Below are 17,025 nucleotides of genomic sequence, written 5' to 3' on the forward strand. Positions count from 1 at the left end.
CACGAAGGGCTGGGGGGACAGTCAGTGTGGTGGCATTGGCATCAGCTATAACAAAATATTTCCTGGGATACTGACCTTTTATAAACCTGCCAAGGTACATTATTGCATGGTCCTCCTTTGGCATATTCAAATATTCTTTATGTTTGCCTGGATAGATTCCTACCTTCACTGCTATTTTCAAGATTATTAGAATATGGTGATGTCATCTGCCCTCGACTGGGAATTGAACTCTGAACTTTTCAGTTGTCTTTGTGGGTTTAAGAATAAGATATTCATTCACATAAATACAGCCTGATTATGAGTGTGCCGGTCCTCAGAGCGCCACATTTGCAGTGGCTACTTGACAGCTCTGCCAACCTACCACCGTCTCCGTTGGGATCTTTGATACCGACGGGCTGACGGTGGTGCAGGCCAGAATCAGCCAGGGCGGCGATGAAGTCAGCAATTCCCTGCTGATTATGACCTGGATCTCCACCAGCCTTTTCATGGCAGTTTCACTGCCATGAAAAGGCTGGCAGAGGACAGGTGCAGGGGGCCACAGGCAGGCCTCTGCACTGCCCATGCCCATTGCTTACTGACTACCTCCCCCCGGGCCCCATTATAGCTTTCCTTTGGGCAGCTGTGCAGCCAGCTCACATTACGAGGGTGCTGGTGCACCCTGCTGGTGGCAGCATAGCTGCCAGCCCGATTACCAGCTGGCAACAATGCTGCTGTCACTTTCCTGCTGGGCTGACAGGCAGAAACCTTGGTATCGGCCCGTCAGCCCAAAGGAAAGTCATAATGGGGTCGGCGGGGAGGTAGCCAATAAGGCAGCAACCTCTCCGTCAGAAGTTCGGCAGGTGGGTCTTCCCATCTGCTGAATTCGTTATTGGGCCCTATGTCTATCGCCGGCATTGTAAGCAGATCTCAAACTCCTTTGAATTTTAATAAGCAAGGATGCAGGAAATGAAAAAGTTACATTTGCTTTTTCGAGATGGAAAGACCCACCTGCATTTTTCTGTCCCATGTTTTTCTTGACATCACAGTATTTTTGACATGCTAACTGTGCCCCACAATAAGTTTGTTACAATATTAACTATGTGCACCTAAACAAATGTCTGGACAATTTTGGGTTTGACCTGCAACAGAAAGAGTTTAGACCTCAAAAAAAGCATGTCAATACCAAACCTAAAAAATAAAACAAATTACAGAGAATCAAAGTAAAACATTTATAACATTATATATTGAAAATAAAGAGTAAAAAATTACTACCACTAAAACACAACAAACAGAAGATATTTAACCCCTTCGCTGCTAGGCCTTTTCCCCCTCAGGTGACGGGCCTTTTTTTGGCTATTTGGGGCAGTTCAAACTTAGGTCCTCATTACCTTTTGTCCACATAAGCTACCCACGCCAAATTTGCGTCCTTTTTTCCCAACATCCTAGGGATTCTAGAGGTACCCAGAGTTTGTGTGTTCCCCTGAAGGAGACCAATAAATTAGCCAAAATACACAAAAATGTCCTTTTCGTCAAATAAAGTGGGGAAAAGGGCTGCAGAAGAAGGCTTGTGGTTTTTCCCTGAAAATGGCATCAACAAAGTGTTTGTGGTGTTAAAATCACCAGCTTCCCTGCTTTCAGGAACAGGTAGACTTATATCAGAAAACCAAATTTTTCAACCCAATTTTGGCATTTTACTGTGACATACCCCATTTTTACTATTTTTTGTGCTTTTAGCCTCCACCCAGTTAGTGACAGAAATGGGTGTGAACCAATGCTGGATCACGGAAAGCTAAACATTTCTGAAACGTAGACAAAATTCTGAATTCACCAAGGGGTCATTTGTGTAGATCCTATAAGGTTTTCCTACAGAAAATAACAATTGAAATAAAAAAATATTGAAATTGAGGTGAAAAAAAACAGCAATTTTTCTTCACGTTTTGCTCTGTAACTTTTTACTGCAATGTCAGATTTTTCAAAGCAATATACCGTTACGTCCGCTGGATTCTTCTGGCTGTTGGGATATATAGGGCTTGTAGGTTCATCAAGAATCCTAGGTACCCAGAGCCAATAAATGAGATGCACCTTGCAATGGGTTTTCATTCTACACCGGGTATACAGCAAATAATTTGGTGAAATATAAAGACTGAAAAATAGGTATCAAGAAAAACTTTGTATTTCCAAAATGGGCACAAGATAAGGTGATGAGAAGCAGTGGTTATTTGCACATCTATGAATTCTGGGGGCCCCATATTAGCATATGAATTACAGGGCATTTCTCAAATACACGTCTTTTTTACACACTGTCTTACATTTGGAAAGAATAAATGTAGAGAAACACAAAGGGCAATAACACTTGTTCTGCTATTCTGTGTTCCCCCCCAAGCCTCCTGATAAAAATGGTACCTCACTTGCGTGGGTAGGCCTAATGCCCATGACAGGAAACGCAACATGGACACATCACCTTTTCCCAAAAAAAACGGACGTGTTTTTTGTAAAGTGCCTAGCTATGGATTTCGGCCTCTAGCTCGTCTGGCACCTAGGGAAACCTACCAAACCTGCTCATTTTTTAAAACTGGACACCTAGAGGAATTCAAGATGGGGTGACTTGTGGGGCTCTCACCAGGTTCTGTTACCCAGAAGCCTTTGCAAACCTTAAAATGTTGCCAAAAAAACTCTTTTTCCTCACATTTTGGTGACAGAAAGTTCTGGAATCTGAGAGGAGCCACAAATTTCCTTCCACCCAGCGTTACCCTAAGTCTCCCGATAAAAATGGTACCTCACTTGTGTGGGTAGGCCTAGTGCTGTGAAAGGAAAAGCCCCAAAACACTATGTGGACACATAAAAATGATCAAATACTAAACTACCTGTTTTTGCGGGGGTGGGGACCTACGTTTTTGGTCCTGGGCTCAGCAGCCATACAGGGGAACCTACGAAACCCAACCATTTCTGAAAACTAGACACCCGAGGGATTCCAGGGAGGTGTGACTTGCGTGGATCCCCCAATGTTTTCTTACCCAAAATCCTCAGCAACCTCAAATTAGCTAAAAAAAATCTAATTTTTCCCACATTTCTGTGTGGGATCACCACACTGGGACACATTTCCTACCACCCAATGTTCCCCTCAGTCTCCTGGTAAAAATGATACCTCACTTGTGTAGGTGGGCCAAGTGCCTGTGACAGGGAAGAGCCAAAAACATTTCAAAATTGAGGGGAACCAAAGCGGGTCCAAAAGGGTAGTTTGAAAAAAAAACATTTTTAAGCTGACAAGTGTGGCAGAATTATTATTGGTATAGATGAGACAATGCTGGGTTGTGGATTCATGCAGAATCCGGAAGGTTCCATCACAAAAATGTGGTAAAAATGTGTGATTTCCAGCAAAGTTGGGGGTTTGCAGGGCATTGTGGGTAAGAAAATGGTGCGGTGCACCTGAAGCACACCACCCTGGACTCACCCAGATGTTTAGTTTTCAGATGTGTCTAGGTCTTGTGGATTTTGTCTACATGGCAGCGTCCCAAAGTCCCAAAAGTTTAGCCCTCACTATTTTAAGTGGGACGAATTTGAAAGTTAGCCAAGCTCTCATGGCCCAAATGTAAAATCAAAACCTCAAATAATCAAATGTCGTCTTGCGTGCCGTGGGATAAGATGTTTCAGTGTGCGGGGGGAGAGCTGAAAGACTGTTACCCCCCTCATTTGGGGTATGGGCATAACCAGGCCCATACTGGTTGGCAGCCACCACCCCACTATTTTTTTTTTTTTTTAATTCCCTGGCATCTAGTAGACTTTCTGCCCCCGGGGGTGTGGATCAGGGGTAATTGCCCCATCTGCCCACTGGTGGGCAGAACAGCTTTGGCCCCATTTATTTGTGGTAGGGGTATGGCCACTATCCCACCCTCTTATTTTGAAAAAGAAAAATCTTCCCTGGTCTCTGGTGGGTTTCTGCCCCCCTTGGGGGCAGATGGGCCTCCCAAAAATAGGCAGATCTGCCGATATGGCCAATAGTAATGTACCACGGGGACATGCCCCAGGGGGTGTCCCCCCAAACAAAACACACACATTCACACACACCAATTCCTGGTGCCTAAGTGGTTTCTGACCCGACCCAGGGGCAGATTGGCCTAAAAGAAATAGGCCGATCTGCCCCAAGGGGAGCAGAAATGGCCTAAAATAAATTCCCCCCCCAGGGGAGTGGCCTAAGGGGTCATTCCCCTTGCGTGAAATTGATGTAAAAAAAAATATCCCTGGGGTCTAGTGGTTCCTACCCCCTCTGGGTGCAGAAATGGCCTAAAATAAATTTGCCCTAAGGAACGACTGTTGCCTAAGGGGTCACTCCCCTTCATGAAATTGATGCAAAAAAATAAAATTCACTGGTGTCTAGTGGTTTCTGTCCCCCTTGGGGGCAGAGTGGCCTAATTAAAATAGGCAGATCTGCCCCCAAGGGGGGCAGAAATGGCCTACGACAAATTTGCCCTCCTAGGGGGGAGACCCTTACCCAAGGGGTTGCCCCCCTCATGTGAAACTGAAACAAAAAAAAAATCCCTGGTGTCTAGTGGTTTCTACCTAAAGTGTCGCTCCCCATATCTAAAAAAATAAGTAACCATTAAAAAAAATACCCCTGGTGTCTAGGGGTTTCTGCCCCCGCCCTTGGGCGCAGGTAGGTCTAATTATAATAGGCCGATCTACCTCTGGGGGGCAGAAAAGTCCTAAAAATATTTCACCCCCCTGGGGAGCGTTTCATGCCCAAAAGGGCTGCCCCCTTATGTATAAATATAAATAAACAACAAACTTCCCTGGTGTCTAGTGGTTTCTGCTCCCCTTAGTGGCAGATTGGCCTAATAAAAATAGGTTGATCTGCCCCTGAGGGGGGCAGAAATGGCCTAAAAATAAATTCCCCCCCCCAGGGGAGTGACCCTTGCCTAAGGGGTCGCTCCCCATTTATAAAAAACTAAGGTAAACAATATAATATATATATCTCTGGTGTCTAGGGGTTTCTGCCCCCCCCGGGGCATGTAGGCCTAATTATAATAGGCCGATCTGCCCCCCGGGGGGGCAGAAATTGGCTAAAAATAAATTGCCCCCCTGGGAAGCAGCCCTTGCCCAAGGGGTCGCTCCCCTTACTCAATAATAAAAAATATTTAAAAAATTCCCTGGTGTCTAGTGGCATTTCTGCTGCCCAATCGCATCAGGCAGCAGAAATGAAGAGATAGACACATCAAAGGAAAGGAAAGGCCTTTCCATTCCTTTGATGCCTCTTTTGGCCCCTCCACGTGATCGAAGAAGAAATGCTTTTGCATTTCTCCCACGATCCGCTCTGGAAGCTAAGCTTCCAGCGCAGAGGGATCGCATGCTGGCGTCATCAGATGCCATGGGGGGGCCAGGGGTGATGGAATGGGAAGTGATTCCCCCTCCACCCCTGCTCAGAGGACGGTGGGTGCGAGGCCCCCCGGGGGAGAGCTAGCACTTCCCAGAGTGCCCCTACTTGGACGTACGTTTTACGTCCTGGGCACCTGAGCGGTGCTCCCCAGGACATAACCATTATGTCCGAGGAACCCGAGAGGTTAATATTCAAATTAAATACAAATAAACGCAGATAATATTTTAAACCAAGTAAATTAATAATAAAATAATTGAATGACTACTATGCAATTATAAATAAATATCCAAAACATGCCGCTATTCATAATAATAAGATACAACTTCATACAAAAATGTATAGATATCAAAAAAGGAACATGAACTGTAAACAAAAATATATAAGGTCAATATAAAATACTTAACTCTCAATGTACTTATTTATTGAACAATTTTATCAGTGAATAGGTAGAAGCTGAAGTTAATAATTAATAGAGATATATTTTAAAAACACTTCCATCCTAGTTCCCTACAAAACAAACAGCTCACCAAAAATAAAAATAGAATTTATCAAGTCATAGAATAGTTTTCATAATTTAGTTTTTGTTTGATGAGTTTATAAAATGCATTGAATGCAAAACAAGCAATAAATATAATAATATTGTATTGTATTGTATTGTATTGGTTTATTTATAGAGCGCATTCCAGCAAGAAGCATCGAATCGCTAGTCTGAACAAGAACACAGGGAGAAGCACAAGCTACCAACTAGGAGTACCTATTGAGAGAAGAGCCAGGTTTTTAGGCTTTTCCTAAAGATAAAATGAGTCGCAGTTTGTCGAAGCGTGAAAGGCAGGGAGTTCCAAAGCCTCGCCTCTTCCACCGTAAAGGCACGGTCTCCCCACCTAGCCTTGTTACAGCGAGGAACCGTGATCATATATTTGAAAGAAGATCTCAGGTATCTAGTCGGTTGATAGAATTGCAGAGAAGACTTCAAATAATCGCAGCCCTCCAACTGTAAGGCTCTATGAGTAAGACAGAGTGTCTTGAAAATAATTCTCTTATTAATCGGTAACCAATGAGAGATTTCAAACAGCTACTAGCCGATGCAGACTGGGGAAGATTCAGAATAAGACACGCTGCCGTATTCTGGATAGACTGAAGTTTATCAAGGGACGTTTTGTTCACATTTAACAGAAGAGCATTGCAGTAGTCGAGCAGTCGAATATGATCAGTAATAATAATAACAATAATAATAATATATACATTTTGAAATGTGGGTTTAATTTGTAAATGTAATAAACAAATCAATTAGATTAATTGTATATTTTAAAAATCTACCCTACTCCCCTACAAACCCAACAACCCACCAAAAAATGTATTTATCCATACCTTTCTTGACCAGATAGCATTCAGACATCACGTTTTCATATGGGTCATCTGAAGACTGTTTCTTTTCTGATATGCACACTAAAACAATGAATTACTTGCCTAAAGCCCCAGATGATAGTGCTTACCAGTTTGTCTTTCCATTGTAAACTGCAAAGTAAAGACTGCCACTTTCAGAGACTGCCATGGAGAAAGACGCAGACATCCTGTACTGTGTCTACTTTTGTTGCACCTAAGGGATTACACTAGCACACATATAGCAACAAACCGCTGTGGAGGAAGCTTTGTGGAGTCCCTCCTGTGTCTGAGGACTGCCTATGGAAGGCAGTAGGGTTGGTCAAAGCTGGAAGCTCTGGGCGAATCAGGACATGATTGCAGAGAAGAGACTTGAGCAGGACTGGAACACTGGAAGGTGAGTGCAGGAACGATGCTTGCGCATGTCAGGAACAGGTTCAAAGCAAGCACTGATGCAAGTTCAAAGGGCAGTATTTATACAGGAAGTCAAGAGTGTTCCAGAAGGGCATGTGACCCACATGAAAGCATGGAATATTTCAAAGAATGTTTTACATAACAACGGAAATGGGCCAACAGGTTGCAGGTGCAAACAGTAATTGACACTATAACAATTACAACGGAACCAAAAGCATGATGGTACAACCCAATAGTTTGCAGTGGAAGTGTGACTGTCCTAAATAGACATGTGATATTTTTTAAGTGAAAACTAGCTGAAACTTGTATAGCAAGTAAACAGGAGGATGAATGGTTCAGACTTCTCAGGAGGGGGGAACCTTAGAGAGAGCTCAGAGCTGAGAAGCGCCATTACGGAAGCAAACATGACTGGGGGAACTCAGGTTAGGGAGGAGCCACAAGGGAAGGTTGGCAAGAGCCAGGGAAAGGAAAATCTACAGCACATAGAGCGCAAGATGGAGTTGTGACAAGCATTTCCAGGTGATCTTCCAAATGTACAATGACAAGACAACAATCCACATCCAATCAGATAATCCTATTCCTGGACCTGTGTTCCTCTGAATTAAGGGAAGTTACTTGCATTGATGGCATCCAGATGAGAGCTTAGTAACTAGAGGCACTAAGGGGGTTATTACAACTTTGGAGGAGGTGTTAATCCGTCCCAAAAGTGACGGTAAAGTGACGGATATACCACCAGCCGTATTACGAGTTCCATAGGATATAATGGACTCGTAATACGGCTGGTGGTATATCCGTCACTTTACTGTCACTTTTGGGACGATTAACACCTCCTCCAAAGTTGTAATAACCCCCTAAATCCAGTTAACTACTATTCAGCAGGTCTTGAACCTTGGAGACCTACCTGCCACCTCATCTAAAGTAAGAAACATTGGAGTTGTTTTTGATTCTGATTTGATTTTCGCTTTGTGAAGCACATATATTTCTGTAGGGGTCCTGGAGCTGTGATTTGTAAGACTGCAAGAAGAAGCAAGCATTAAAGGAGGTGAAGAAGCAAAGTTTGAGGACTCCGAAGCCACTGATGGAAGAGATGAGATTTTAAGCCTTTACAAACTCTGAGACGATTAGGCTTGGTGCAAAAAGAACAAGGCAGGCAACTCCAGGCAAGAGCAGTGATCAATGAGAAAGAACCTACAAAATGTGATATATAGAACCTGGCAACAGGCAGCAGATGAGAGATTGAGGAATCAAGCAATCTGTGCTGCAAGTATCTGGTGAATATCTGCAAAATGTAACTAGTATTGTGAAGCAGAATGGATATCCGTATGATAAAAACAGAGTATCTCTTCTGAATCAGAAGCCAGTGAAGACTTTTAAGATGTGCTGAAATTCTGACAGGTTTAGGGAAGTTAAGTACAAGCATGCCTGCAGGATTTTGGATAAGCTGAAGTTGGTGAAATAAAAATGAAGCAAGGCCAACAAACAGCGCATTGCAATAGTCCATAGTCCAGTCGACTTTTAATCAGGGACTGGATTAGTAACTGATTGGTGGCTTCAGGGAAAATAGTTAGAATTGCCATAAGACCCTCACCATAAGAAAAAAAGTGGAGGTAAAGGTATCTACCCAATGGGTTGAAATGCCACCCTGAGAAATTGTCACTGGTTTGTCTATTATCTATTTGCTAGCATAATACAGAAATCAAACAACATCCCCTAAAAGGCCTATTGTATCACCAGTTGACTATTAACAAGGAACATGGTAGGCCTTCAGGTTTTGTCTGGCTTTTGACAAAACAAAATGCATATTGCATTTGGGACTATTTATAATCGGTAAACCAGAAAATCTGGTTTGAATATAATCTAGTGCATTATTTTCAAGTCGCATCATGGAGAGATCCAACCACCATTCACTCAGACCTAAAACAATATCATTAATATGAAAAAAGTCCCCTCCAAAGAATGCATCTTGAGTTTGAGCCAGACCTGAAACTAGGGAGTTATAACATGATGTCTCTTGGCTTAGATTATCGAAACAAACCCCCAAAGAAGGATTTTTTTTAACAATAAAAAAATAAACGTCCTGACGCCTTGTAAGGTTTTTTTTATTTTTATTTTTTTAATATACAAAATCTGTTTGTAGAGACAGGCTTTTCCTGGTTATCCTTAACAAGAGAATTAGTAAATTGTGCCATCTGCTCTAAATAGAGTGGACAATTTGAGACTCACCACCCCTTCCTCCATCTCTCCTGCTTTTGTCTGTGTTGTTTGCCCCCACCCACCCTCATTCAGCTGTCTAGGTCCCTTGCTCCACCAGCCTTGCCTCATTAAGTTGTCACTGATGCTTGCAAATTCACCCACCCTCCTTCCTATCGTTGTCCATGTTCCTCGCCTTCACCCGACCTCCGTGGCCAGTGTTGCTCCTCACAAATGCCATCCCTTCCTCTGTTGTCATGCTACCCCTTTCACCCTTCCACACTCCTTTCTTTGATTGTCTGTGTTGCCACTGCACCCGTTATACCTCAAAAAAAGTATTAAGGTGCAGAGACGACTGGCCATGCCATAGTACTTTGATCCCACTCCCTTCCCTCCATTGTGTATGTGCCAGATGTGAAGCAGTGGATACCCTGGAAGGTATGGTAAAGAAGAATGTAGGACAAGAGGGCAAGAAGTGTAATGGTCTGAGTGCCTTAAGAGTAAGAGTGGGTGCAAGTGTGTGCAAGAAGATGGATTACTCCATAATGTTCCATGCATTACACCCTGCTTTCCTCAGTGCAGCAGTCTTTGATCTAAATTGGGTTATTCCTGAGATAATACGTAGCAGACATTTGTATAAATAGTGTGCATGGAAGCTGTTGACACAAGGAGAAGTAATAAAAAGAGATAAGGAGAGATGTGTATCCGGGGTGGCAGCTTACCTCATGCATTACAAGGACTCTGAGTAAATAACCGGACGTGGAGGGATGGTGAATAACAGCTACTTATCTGTTCTTTGCTGTGCAAGAGAGAAGCAACCATGATCTTATTCAGCCATGACTTTATTCTATACAGTTAATTTAAAGTCATGGATTTAGGGGTACAAATGTATTTTAAAGCATAGAAGGTGCTGTAGGAAGTAGTGTTTTATGCAGGAAAAAGTTTGCTTTTTAAACAGTTTTCGGCTGAGCACCACCTTCTTAGCACATATCTTTCTACTTTACTGCAGCAGAAGATATTCAGCGAAGCCTGCGTTTGTGGTGTTCTACTTGTCTCACCTCACTTGTGGTAGTTTGTGAATTTGATACATTTTGCTTCCTGCATACATTTCCTTTGGATACTATGCATATTGCAAAGCATAGGCAGCACCTTAGCCTGCTGTGTAATGATGTAAGTCAGAGTTTCCAAACCTGTGGTCCGAGGACCCCTGGAGGCCGGCAAAGCCTCTTCAGGGGTCCGCAAATACTTAGAAAATTAAATAATATTAACTAATTATTGATTGATTGATTTAATTTATTGTTTCAGTTAATTAAAACCATAACAATTTTACAAAGTGATAAAAGCATCCCAATATAAATTAGATAATAAACACAGGGTAATTAAAAATAGAATTAAGTTGAAAATAAGAAAGAAAGAAAACTTAAAAAAGAAAAAAACTGACCCAATTTCACATTTTGACATTCCCAAGACATTTAAATCCTCTAAAAAGTCTTGGCTTATAATAAAAGATATACAGATTTGGTCAGGACCGGGGGGGGGGGGGGGGGGTCAAAGTGTTTTAAATGAGACTCATTGTTTTGTTAATGTCATGGAGTTTGAGCGTATCATAAAAAGTTTATAAATCCTCCAAAGTGTGAGACTTACCCGACCCCCAGGAGCTGACCGAACTCATCTAAAAAGTCTTTTGAGCATAGGGATTAGAAGGAGCTGTGATACCTTGCATGTTAAACAAGTACCTTAATCCAGTTGATCCAGATGCGATTGGAGTGATCTCAGAGTGACCCGGGCGAGGTCGAAAATCGTGCTGTTTTAATCGAGCCTTACTGGCAGCAGCAAACCTGAATAACCCTTTTGTTACAACGTGTGTGCCAAGAGCTTGCCAAACTTACAGTTTAGCTGAGGATCGTGCAGGTTAAAACAGACTACTATAGCTCCCCTGCAAGGCTGTATGGCTTTGTCGATTAACATCCACTTAAGGAACCTCCTTTGAAGGGCTAACAAACCCGGACAGGTGCATAATGTGTGTAGTAGATCTTCCTTTTGACATGAACAGTGCCTGCACTGCTGTGGAATAGTGTTCCTCAATGACCTGGCATTGGCGAGGATTGGCAGGTTTCCTAGTCTCAACATCATGAACTCTGTGCCAGTGTGTAGGTAGTAGAGAAATAAGCAGCTGGTTCTAATTTGGCATAGTGCTTTATGATCATCGACGCCTGTGCCGTGGCACTGGATTTGACTTTATCTTCAATAAACAAGAGCAGTCTGCAGGCCTTATTAACCCCTCTTAGGAATGAATTATATTTTGGTGCTGCCTTCCATAGATCCTCGAGGCATAGTTGGCTGATAGATGACCAAAGGTACTTATTGTAGGCTGAGTGCTGGTCATTTTTGAAGGCGCGCCAAAGTGCCTCATTCAATTTGTCGGCTGAGTGGCTGATTTTATACCAAGCTCTAGCCGCTTCTGCTCTTGCGGCCAAGTCTTGGCAGACAAGTCTGAATTCAAGGTGTAGCTGCGCTGATGAGGCAGGGTTTGGTCAATTAAAGACTCGCCTAAATACCTTGAGCTGGATTTTGTCTATCAGGGCCTCTTCCAGACTGTGCATAGCCACTCTTGTGTAGGTTAGTGTGGGGAGCAGTCTGCATGAAATGACTGTTAGCAGTGGCCAGTATGATGGCCCATGTACCCATTTGGCCAGGAGAGAGAAAGCATAAATTAATGCTGAAGCTCTTTGCACGATATTTGTGTTCTGTTGACTGAAAGAGCTCGGGCATCTAGAATTACTCCAAGGTATTTATAACACCCTACTGCCTCTAACGAAACATTGTTTAAAACCATCCTTGGTCTGAAAGTGTGCCTGCATCCTACATGCATTAGTTTAAATTTGAACACATTAATTTCGTGCTGGTTGGACTGAACATAGTTGTCCAAAATATTTAAGGACCTTGGTACAGCAGAGGAGTACCAGGTCGTCCGCATATAATAAGTGTGACAATGAGATTGCACCCAGGCGTGGGGGGTGAACATTTCCAGTATTCAAAGCTGGAGTCAAGTCTGCCATGAATAAGTTAAACAAGTGTGGGGTGAGCTCACAGCCTTGTTCCAGACCCAAGGTTGTGGGGATTTTTCTTGAGAGCCTTGTGCCATTCCCAATTTTTATGCGAACCCATGTGTCAGAGTATAAAGTGATTATTGCATTCAGGAGAGGGGCCAGGAGACCACATATCTTCAGTTTGCTCCAGCGCAGGTGTCTGTTCTCTTGGTCAAAGGCGGCCTTAAAATCAATGAAGCCAAGATGTAGTTTTCTGTGCTGCCGTCTGCTCTGCTCTACTAGAAAGGAGGTTATTAAAATGTTCTTCATGGCACCCACCCCTTTCCTGATTAACTAATGAACTAATTAATAAAGTGTACATAAAGTAACGTGGCAACATTTACAATTTAAATTTTTTAAATGTACTGCAAATGTCAATGAATTTGAAATTCAAGGTTATAAATTAAATTAGTATCCTTAGATTGATTTGTGGGAGCTGCATATTTGTTTGCACATTAAATAATGTGTAATCATTTGGGCATGTGTTTGATGAATGCTTGTTTCTGTATATTTTGTGTATTATTTTGCGGTTCAAATTATTGCAGATGTTTAGGCCTGGGTCCCCGGCTTCCAGAAATGACTCAGTGGGGGTTCCCTAGATTTCAATAATGATTCATTGGGGGTCCCCGGGTTCCAGTAATGATAAAGAGGGTGTCCACAGAAGTCTAATGCTTGGGAACCACTCCTGTACGTGATTGTGTGTACCGGACGTGGCAATGGCAACTCCTTAACTCTTGGCTGCCAGGCAGGTGCCTAATCTGAAATGAACAGACTTTGCATCAATGACGCAAGTTTGAACAGTTCACCAGAGTTTGAAGAGGGAAACATTCAGGAGTGTTCCAAGATGGAGTAGTTCAGCAGAGTTTGATGAGGGAAAGGTTCAGTGGAGTTCAACAAGGTTCAAGTTCAGCAGAGTTTGTTCCTTTGACATAATGTTGAAGAGGAAGGAGTGGAGCAGAGTTTATACCTGTGAGGTAAGGTTGGAGACAAACGAGTTCAGCAGAGTTTGAAGAAAGAAATGTTCAGGAGAGTACAAACATTTAAGAAGTTCAGCAGAGTTTGAAAGGGGAGACGGTCAGTAGAGTTCAACAAATGTTAAACTTCAGTAGAGTAACTAACAGCTTGAAAACTGGTGAGCTTGGAAATACGTTTAGGTGCTATTCAGAAAAGATTGAACCTTTGGAGTCATAGTTCAGATGTATAGCTATCAATGAGTGTGTTGTGGTGAATGTGTATGGGAAGTTATAGACATAGATTTATGAATTGACCAACGGCCTGTTGCATCATGTTGTCATGCAAACAGGGATGTGTCACCTGGCTGTAGCCAGGGGATCCTTATGCACATTTTGGGAAGTAATAGGGACAGGGCCATGTATCTAAAAAGTGTATTTTCCTTGTTTGACCTAGAGTGCAAACTCAGTATACAGTACTTAAGGTAGCATGTGACAATATTTTTCTTACTTAATTTCTCAGGATGCCTGTCACCTGTCTCCAGTTGTTCTCAACCCCTGGGCATGTCCACTCATAAGGAAATGCCTCTTTTTGCCTGATCACCCCCGTAGTTTTGGAATGATGTTGCTGGCATGTCAGCTCTGAGAGGCTACTAAAGCCTGCTAACTCATCCTCTATGCCACTGCTCTGACCCTTAAAAGTATTTGTAGGGAATGGCCTTTCTGCAGGGTCACCCCCAAACTTTTTGCCTTCCTCCTCTTTTTCTGACCTCATTTTTGCCGGCTTTAGGGCACTGCGCACTTTACCACTGCTAATCAGTGCTAAAGTGAATATGCGCTCTCCTTAAAACATGGTGGAATTGGCTCATACCCAATTGGCTTATTTAATTTACTTGTAAGTCCCTAGTCAAGTGCACTACATGTGCCCAGGGCCTGTAAATGAAATGCTACTAGTGGGCTGCAGCACTGGTTGTGCCACCCACATAAGTAGCCCCCTAACCATGTCTCAGGCCTGCCATTGCAGGACCTGTGTGTGCAGTTTTACTGCCACTTCGACTTGGCATTTAAAGGTACGTGCCAAGCCTTAAACTCCCCCTTTTCTACGTATAAGTCACCCCTAAGGTAGCCAATAGGGCAGGGTGCTATGTAGGTAAAAGGCAGGACATGAACATGTGTGTTCTATATGTCCTGATAGTGTAAAACTCCTAAATTCGTTTTACACTGCTGTGAGGCCTCCTCCTTTCATAGGCTAACATGAGAACTACCCTCATATACTGTTTAAGTGGTAGATTCTGATCTGAAAGGAGTAACAAGGTCATATTTAGTATGGCCAGAATGGTAATGCAAAATCCAGCTGACAGATGAAGTGGGATTTAATATTACTATTTTAGAAATGCCACTTTTAGAAGTGAGCGTTTCTCTGCACTTAAATCCCTCTGTGCCTTACAATCCTTGTCTGGCTAGGTTTAGTTGACAGCTCCATTGTGCATTCACTCAGACAACCCCAAACAGAATGCTCAGTCACACTTGCATACATCTGCATATTGAATGGTTCTTCCTGGGCTGGAAGGGTGGAGGGCCTGACACTTACATGTCATAGGACAGTAGCCTGCCCTCACACAAAGGACTGCCACACACCCTACTGGGACCCTGGCAGGCAGGATGGAACTGAAAGGGGACCTTGTGCACTTCTAAGCCACTCTTTGAAGTCTCCCCCACTTCAAAGGCACATTTGGGCATTTAAGCAGAGTCTCTGACCCTAACAACTCAGACACTTCTGGACAAGATACCACTGGAGAAGAAACCCTGAACCAGAACCTGCAACCTGCCAAGAGGAACTGCCTGGCTGCCCAAAGGACTCACCTGTCTGCTTTTCTGCAAAGGACTGCTGCCCTGCTGATGCCCTGCTGCCTTGCTGTCCTCTGGCTCTACTGAGAAGTGCTCTCCAAGGGCTTGGATAGACCTTGCCTCCTGTTCCCTGAAGTCTCAGGACCAAAAATACTTCATCACTGCAAAATAACTCCTTGTGTGACGAAAATCAACACGCAGCCTGCAAGAAACGACGCACAGCCTGCCTCGCGGTGAGAAAATCACTGCACGCCGAACCGGAACAACGCAGCACGACGAGGAGATTGATGCAGTGCCAGCGTTGCGACTGGAAATTAGATGCATGGCCCACTGGATCGACGCAAAACTGAACTGGAACAACGCAGCCCAACTTCGTGAGAGGAATCGACACAGCACCTGGTGTGCAGTAGAAATTTCCACACAACGCCCACCGAATCGACGCAACTCCTGTGACTTCGTCCTACACGCCCAGGATTTCAATGCATCGGCCCCAGGGTGTCTGAAAACCCAGCAACCTGAAGAGGATCCCAGTCTCTGTGCCAGAAATCGACACACAAGGCCTGCCCTGCGTGAAAAGTCAATGATGCATCGTCTGTGTGCGCCAGAAAAAATCAACGCACACCTCCCCGTTTTCCACGCAACTCCTCCTCTGCGGTCCCTTGCGGAGACTTTGAACGCAAACCGGGTACTTTGTGCTTGCAAAAGACATTTATTGCTTTTTAAGAACTAAAGACTCTTTATATTATTTTCTAAAGGATATTTCAATGTGTACTTATTGAATCTTAATCTTTTTGACCTGCATTTAGCCAGATAAATTTTGTATATTTTTATAAACCCTGTGTGGTGTATTTTTGTAGTGTTCTACTGTGTTATTGCATGATTTATTGCACAAACACTTCATACATTTCCTTCTAAGTGAAGCCTGACTGCTCAGTGCCAAGCTACCAGAGGGTGGACACAGGATAATTTGGATTGTGTGTGACTTACCCTGACTAGAGGGAGGGTCCTTACTTGGACAGGGGGTAACCTGACTGCCAACCAAATACAGCATTTCTAACAGTATTTTTTGATTGGCATAAGTTAACTTACTAATTAGTACATCGTATATGGTACCAAGGGGACACAGGACCTGCAAGTTAAAGTGCCCCTCGAGTACATCAGCAATTTGTTGTGCCCCCATGAGTGTATTTCTGTTACAACTCCTGGGCTACAATTGCTTGATCACCACTAACCAATGAAGCACAGCCAGGAAGACCGAGACCCAACATTCAAAAGTTGTACCCGATACTGCTTGACCTGGGAGAGTTGTTGATGTGTATTTTGGTCACCCAAGACAGACACTGGCCTTAGTTAATGAAACTGCTGTTTGTGCTGTGACAGAAGATCAGTACTCTTGTGGCAACTGTTTTGTGGCTGTATTTCACCTGGACTTTGAAGGACATCAACCTCTGTGGCCAAAGCCTCTACACCATGTTTGTAGACTGAGGGGTGGCCCAAGGAAGACCTCTGTTGACCGACCAGATCAGCACTCACAGCCTCTTCAGTAGCCCATATCCCTTGCATCACAATGACTTCATTGATGCCTATGGCTTGAGGTAACTGCCCTGCTAAGCATTACTGGTCCCTGTGACTTGCATTCTGCCGGAGTTGGTCGCCAAAGGTGAGCCAAATTAACAAAACCCAAATTTAATAAAGATTTCCAAAGTTTTTAAAGGAACATTAGTTACCGATGCTGTTTGTGATGGGAGTGAAAAAGAAGTGATTTAAAGTTTGCTTAATAATTTAGATCTCCGGAACCCTCCAG

This window comes from Pleurodeles waltl, chromosome 11, assembly GCF_031143425.1.
Source record: "Pleurodeles waltl isolate 20211129_DDA chromosome 11, aPleWal1.hap1.20221129, whole genome shotgun sequence".
In the NCBI taxonomy this organism is placed as follows: domain Eukaryota; kingdom Metazoa; phylum Chordata; class Amphibia; order Caudata; family Salamandridae; genus Pleurodeles; species Pleurodeles waltl.